This window comes from Sorghum bicolor, chromosome 8, assembly GCF_000003195.3.
Source record: "Sorghum bicolor cultivar BTx623 chromosome 8, Sorghum_bicolor_NCBIv3, whole genome shotgun sequence".
Classification (NCBI taxonomy): domain Eukaryota; kingdom Viridiplantae; phylum Streptophyta; class Magnoliopsida; order Poales; family Poaceae; genus Sorghum; species Sorghum bicolor.
This window is the reverse complement of record NC_012877.2, coordinates 11799052-11806461: the sequence shown is the minus strand read 5'-3', so window position 1 is coordinate 11806461 and position 7410 is coordinate 11799052. Positions and strand designations below refer to the sequence as shown.

Below are 7410 nucleotides of genomic sequence, written 5' to 3'. Positions count from 1 at the left end.
TCGATCTCCTCTTGATGATTCTGATGTTGGCTTTGTCAAATAATGTCTTGAATTTGTTGTTCCTGCATAAACAAGCTAAGAGTACAAGTGGAACTAGTTATGGATAAAATATGTTCATGTCATGTCGTTTCCCCTTGCAACCGAGGCATGTTGACGGTGTTTTGTATGTGGATTTCTATGGTATATCCACCGTCAACAGAAATCAGCAACATGCCCGCCCCTCAATTTTGGCGGGGCCATAATAGTACTCCGTAGGACAGAGGCTAATGAAGACCAGATCGGCAGATTTTTCCAAACCTTTTACAACGGTCTCTCCTATGAGCATCGGGCCTGGATGCCTTATATTTGAAGAAGCCAGATTTCCCCTCCTCTTCAATCTTGCCGATGAGGCTCTGAACAAGAATAATGATCTTATGATGGCTATCATCACTCCCCGGGCAATTCCAGTGAATACATTCAGCAGCGGGAAGAATACTAGCATCACTTATGAATTCTACAACCCATCGACGGTAGCAAGTCAATTGGCCTTTGGACAGCTGCCGATCAAGCTTTGCTATGCCGATGTGATCAAGCCAAGAGAAACAATCACTAGCATAGTCGACTGGGAGAAGGTGGTGCAACTTCCCCTGATGCCGATACCATAGATATTGACTTATCCACCTAGGTGCCAACTTCCTTCATCACTGAATCATACAAGCTATGGTGGCAAGAGTGGAAGGGACAGTTATTCGCAGCATCCTCCCATACTTATCGGCATCAGATCGATCCTGAGCACATTGTCCCCGATGATGCAGTAAGTTTGTTTCAACACTAGTTTTTCCTTTATTTTTAATTTCATCGGCAACTAATTTTCTTGTGACATGTTGATGACCCAGTACTGACCAGGAGCAGGAGTGGGAAAAATTTTGATCTCCGATCTGTGTCTCCGATATCACTGATCGGCTATAATGCTCCTACCTTGGCTATTCTGACTCATCAGGGAGCCCGCCCCAAGAAAGTCACCACCAAGCATTCAAAGGTCACTCCATCGGCCACTGCTGCAACCCTGGTAGAAGCGTTCAAGGTGACAACCCTATTTATTTTAATCCCTGCCAATTTCAAATCGTACTGACACTAACTTTCAGGGCGCAAGAACTGCAACTAGATCTTCATCGGTGACTCCTCTTGCACTAGACACTACCATCCCTAACAAACCCTCAGAGGTATTCTTTCAACATTATATTTAACTTGTTAAATATCATGTCTTACATCCATTTTGCAGCAACAAACTAGTACATCGGCAAGTGTCCTAGATGTCCAACCCTTGTAACCAACAAGTGCCGATGCCCCTAGCCAACTGTTGCCAAGGCCTAGACAAAATGTAAAGCTCCAACAAGCACCAAAGTGCAGCCAAAACGGCAGAAGTCTGTGCTGATTTCAACATCTCAACCAGCACCACCAGGCTAGTCAGAACTGGCCGATACACCTGAGCAAGCGATAGATCCATCTGCGCAAGGTACACCATCGGTCGTTGTATCCCAAGAACCAACTGCCGATGAGACTGTAGAGGTATTGTCATCAATCTTAGCACCAATTAACCCTATAGTTGAAGACATCCCATCGGTAGGCATAGCCGATCCTTCTTAGGGCACACTCTAGTCAAAGGCAAGAGATTGCCTTAAAGCAAGTAAACCAACCGACTTAACCGATTTATATTATTCATGCTTTTCCTCAACTGACCCCCTTTTCTTCTTTCAGGAATAAGACTCCCTAGATAGCTTATTCTCTTTCGCGATCGACATCTTCGATGATGAAGGGGAAGAGGCAAGCTCTGCACTCGCACTGATGATAGTATCAGCAGAGGTTAAGTCCAAACTGGAGGCTCTACTGAACCTGCTGTAGCAAGACACCGCCCAGTTGGTAGATGACTTGGACCCTGCAAAAACGATCTTCAAAACAGTCCATGGTCAAGTCCCTGCCAACATCGAGGAGGCACTCTTCCAGGCAGCCCACTTAGAAAGCTGACAACTCCATTATCAGAGGGCTGCCCAACGTATTGCCGATAGAGTTGCCCAAGCTCACCTTAAGGAAGAAATGCTACAATTGAAGAAGACCGCCGATGAGAAGCACATGAACATCGGCAGTTTGCAGACCTTAGGCGCTGAACTCAAACAGAAGATCTCAAACTTATCGACAAAGAGAGAAGCTCTACTGGCTGAGCTAAAGGAGGTTGAAGCAGCTCTAACTCAAGCCGAGCAGGAGGAAAGCCAGCTGCCCGATGCTATCAAGGCCCTCTAGCAAAAAAGATATGTCCAAGCTCATAAAGCCTTGGTGGTGAAGAAGAAGCTCAAGCTAGTGGAGGGTTCTGCCGATGAAGACATTAAAGAGACAGAGGAAGCCGATTAGATTCGCCTGCGTGTGATAGCGGCTATCCAGTCCTTATTAAATGTGTAAATCTTGTATATCGGCAGTGTATTGCATTGATACTTTAGGAAACACCGATACTCTTATCTGCTTTTGGTTGATGGACCTGTTTCATCGGTATTTATACTTTTATGCATCCATCCAGATACAAGGGTAATATTTATTTAAATATTTTCCGTTCAGTTCTCTGGGAAATACAACCCCTTTGAGGGTTTCTAGAATATATGCATTGCTAGGAGCAGATCGATTTATCCGATAAGAACCTTCCCAATTAGGAGACCACTTGCAAACTTTGAACTTTTAGTTCTAATTGGTAAAATTAATTTCCAAACCAGATCTCCATCGGCAAACTTCTTTACCTTCACCCTCTTGTCATACCATCTAGCTACCCTCTTCTTATTTTCTTCGATGCTAACTAAAGCTCTCAACCGATGACCTGCTAAGTCTTCCAACTCATCTCTCATAAGAGTATCATAGTCATCGGCTGCCAACTAATCCTGAGAAAATATCTATCGAGAGCCAGTCTTAATTTTCCAAGGCAACACTTGATCATGCCTATAGACTAACTGATAAGGTGACACTTTGATTGCACCATGACACGCCATCCGATATGACCATAGAGCCTCATTTAATACTGTACGCCACCGCCTAGGATTTTCCTCAATTTTGCGCTTAATGAGTTTGATGATTCTGAAATGACCTGATTTTCCACGAAGGGAAAATCCACATAGTCGAAATGTAAAATGACCATTTAAATCAAATTACCCAATTCCAGTTGATAATCATCATCCATACATCGTACAAAAGCATTAAGAAGGGAGTATTACATTATTACATTGCCACATGGCAGAAACAAAATCTAAATTATCAACCGGAACAGCTCGATAGATGCGGAAGGTAGAAACTCCATCGACTTGAGCGAAGGCACGAATCCCCTAGTCGCTATATCCCTCAGAATCATAAGAACCTGTATGCCAAAGTATCAGTACGATTTGTACTGGCCACTCCCACCCTATGCGCTTGCTTTGTGGAATTGGATGCAAATAAGGTAAATTGAAGAGGCCTAAATGGGGCTCTAGTTTTTCCTATGCAATAGTAATCAAGTTTTAAATATAGTAATAGTCAAGTTTTAACACAACCCAAACCCATACACCATCCATCACCCTCCATTCCATACCATCCCAAACCATCCCATATCCATCTCCATCACCAACACCAACATAACCCACACTCAGGTCGACATGCCAACTCCCACTCGGCGTGTCTCAGCGGCCCACAGCCCCCAACCTATGGCTCGTGGCCGGAAGTATCTCTCGCGGAAGGTAGAACACTCCTCTCTCTAGCCTAGTGAAAACAGAACACAGGAAGGGTCCATAGCCGAAAGGACGACATATGTATCGATCGATCAACCATACACTTTGCAGAGGTTTTACTAATCCACAAGATCTTCCTTCATCGCTGGCCGTCACCAACTAGGCTGATTCCGGGTGCCTGCCGGCCTAGGACAATGCCACTCTACCTCTCAACCCTGGAGCACCCCACCTAGAGTGGCTGAAACTGTGAAGTCATGTCCCCTGTCCCGAATAGGGAGCCATGATCGTCTCGGGAGGGTGTGAGACCAACCTGCCCGTACCTCCCTAACACATCCTCGCCTAGTAGTAGTGGCATCACCCTACCCAGTGGTTCGGCCGTCTCCCCCCCATGGGAAGCGAGTGGGAAGTAAGGATTCCTATGATCCGGTTACTAGCACTGTCAGTCCTTAAGCTTGACCAAACTGGAATATCTTCATCAGGGTTTCCATTTAACGTGCCACCACAGCACCTCCACCCGAAGCTCCTCTCGCCGGAGACTTATACCGGGTTCACCTCACACACATCTCCACCGCATAATTACCCGCCACAGGTAAACCCAACAGGAATGTCCAGTTCATTCCACGGCGTGACTCGCCCCACAGGCTCGTCGTAGATCCCAGCCTGGTCGACTCAACCCTCACCCTCCACACACCCAAGACACATGCCAAGACCACCACATATCCTCACCATAAGCCCCAGATCCAACACGATCTCCCGGTTCGACTTCCCAAGCCAAACCCATCCCTCAGGTTCTCCATCGGCGTCACATCATCGATATAAAGCAGAAGGATATAAATATGGTAGAAATATAATGAAAGCGTGTGTCTAATCAATCAGCGGGCGAGCAGGGTGATAGGTAAAATAAGGTAGGGTATAAGAATAGTAAATCTACTATGCAACCCTATAGCAGCAGTTATATCAACAGAAATATAAAGCACTAGCAATGCTAATATTTGCAATGCGTAATGGGATCTACGAAAATGGGTGGGATGTGGCACCTTCGGAGTAGTCGTCGCCTAACTCCTCCCGATACTCACGGTCCTCGTCAGTCCGATCCTCCTCTGACTCTGCACGTGGATTATTGGTCGCGGAAGCGACCCCTATAGATGAGCACAAAGAACGAATAACAGCGAAAAGATCCAAATACACACAAGAAATATATCATTTAGTAGAAATTTATTTTATATAAATTTCGATGTTTGTGTAACATTGAGAGTTCGTATGATGGAGATATGAATTTTCTATGATATCTAGCATTTGTCTAATGTATTAAATAAAACCTTAAAATTAATTACCAAAAAGCTGGTGGACTATAGCTCTATTGTGTAGATCCTGTCGAGACGAACCCGACACAAGTTGAACTACTTCATTTGGAATTAAAATGAGTGTGTTATGATTTTCTAAAGGTTTATTCTATTTACAAAAAGAAAAAGGAAATTCTCCTATCTCTGGACTATGCGTGGGCCGAAACCCCGTGCGGCTTTCTCTTCTCAGGCCGGTGCGGGTGCGAGTGGGCCTGGACGGAAAACAAGGCCCATGTGGCCTTTCTCCTCTCGTCCCAGCGTGCGTGCGAGCGCAGCGTGGCGCGGCTGTGCGCGGCGCGACGGCGGCGGTGTGGATCAGGGGGTGAAACGCGGCGGCTTACCAGCGGTGCAGGGCGCGGCGTCGAGGTCCAGAGCGGGGCGCGGGGACGACGGCAGCGGGAAACGGCGGCGTCGGTGTTGTGGCGAGGTGGCGCGGCGCGTCGACGGGAATCGCGGCGACGGTGCGGCGTTCGGCGGCGCGCTCGGCGCGGCAGCGGCGGTCGGCGCGGAGGCGGAGTGGCGTGGTGCGCGTGGTAGAGCGGTCGGCGATGCGGCTTCGGTGAGGGCTCCTTATAGAGCTCGAGGATGCTCTCCCGTGGATGAGCTTGGTCCTCGCAGGGCGTGGGCGCGAGCGGTGGAGCTCGGTCCTGCATGTGTCGCGGGCGCGAGCGGTGGACGCATGGCGTGGGCGCGAGTGGTGGAGCTCGGTCCTGCATGCGTGGGCGCGAGCGGTGGAGCTCGGTCTTGCATGCGTGGGCGCGAGTGGTGGAGCTCGGTCCTGCATGTGTCGCGGGCGCGAGCGGTGGACGCAGGGCGTGGGAGGCGTGGGCGCGAGCGGTGGAGCTCGGTCTTGCATGCGTGGGCGCGAGCGGTGGAGCTCGGTCTTGCATGTGTCGCGGGCGGAGGGGGGGCAGGGAGCGCGGCCTTCTTCCCCTTTTTCTTTTTCCTTTTTCTCTCTCATTATTCCTTTCCTATTTCTATTTCTTTTTACTATCCCTTTACTCTTTTACCTATGTAGGTGGTTAACAATTTGGGTGTTAGCTATGACTAGAATTTTAGCCACTTGTGATGGCAAGTAAGTTATATCACTTATTTAATTGCTAATTAGTCAATTAGATAATTAGTGAGCAACAATACTAAAACCAAATAAAATCCGAATCACCAATAAATTGTAATGCAATAAAAAGAATTATATGCCTTGCAAATAATTCCTAGGGTGGTTAATATAATAAAGCAAATGCGATATTGTGAGGCTTGCTACATGTCACTCATCAACACATGGGTTATTTTAGAAAAATTTTGTAGCTGGGATTTTTGTGTCAGGTAATTTCTAGGGTTATTACAATTCCTTTGTTAAAAGGTTCAGCCTGACCATTAGCTTGAGCATAATAAGGAGAAGAATTCAAAACTTTAATCCCCATACCGATCGCAAACTCATCAAATTCTCCCAATGTAAACATGGTACCCAGATCGGTAGTGATAGTTTGAGGAATACCAAATCGGTAAACAATATGCTCCTTCATAAAATAGGTCATATTGGTCGATGTTACCTTTTTCAAAGGAATTGCTTCAACTCACTTTGTGAAATAATCGGTAGCAACAAGTATAAATTTATGCCCTTTGCTCGATGGTGGATAAATCTGACCGATGAGATCAATTGCCCATCCCCGGAACAGCCAAGGTTTAATTATAGGATTCATGGCCGATGCAGGCGCTCTTTGAATATTGCCGAACTTTTGGCATCCCTGACATCCTTTAAAATATTTAAAGCAATGGTCAAGAATAGTCGGTCAATAGTATCCATTCCTTCTGATCATCCATTTCATCTTGAAAGCCGATTGATGTGCTCCACACACTCCTTCATGAATTTCGCCCATCAAGCTTTTCGATTCATCACCGCTAAGACATCTGAGTAAAACTCAATCTATAGTCCGATAATACAATTCATCATCGAGGAGCACATACTTAGTAGCTTGAAATCTTATACGTCTTTCAACCTTCTTGGATGGATGCCTTAAGTAATTAGCAATCTCTGTTCTCCAATCATTGGCATCAATTGTCGATGTCAGCACCTCCTGGGTAGGCTGATACCCTAAAGCATGCTGAACTAACATATTAGCCTCTTCATTATGCAATCGAGGAATATGTTCAAGACGAAAATCTTTAAACCTTTTAACAATTGCAAACATCTTCATAATATGAGATCAAAACTTCACTTCAACATTCATAAACTCCAGCCAATTGATTTATAACCAGCATAGAATCACCAAAGATCTCAACAGTATCGGCACATATCTCTCTAAGTAATTCCAACCCCTTTATCAAAGCTTGATACTCAGCTTGATTGTTCG

The 7410-nt window shown here is 46.1% G+C and overlaps 1 long non-coding RNA gene across 1 annotated transcript; it reads right to left on the bottom strand.

The window, feature by feature from the left end:
- Nucleotides 3143-5553, bottom strand: LOC110437485. The gene is made up of 3 exons (XR_002455537.1): nucleotides 5401-5553; nucleotides 4754-4822; nucleotides 3143-3370 (listed from the first exon to the last, which is right to left on the bottom strand). It is a non-coding gene; the product is annotated as an uncharacterized LOC110437485 (long non-coding RNA).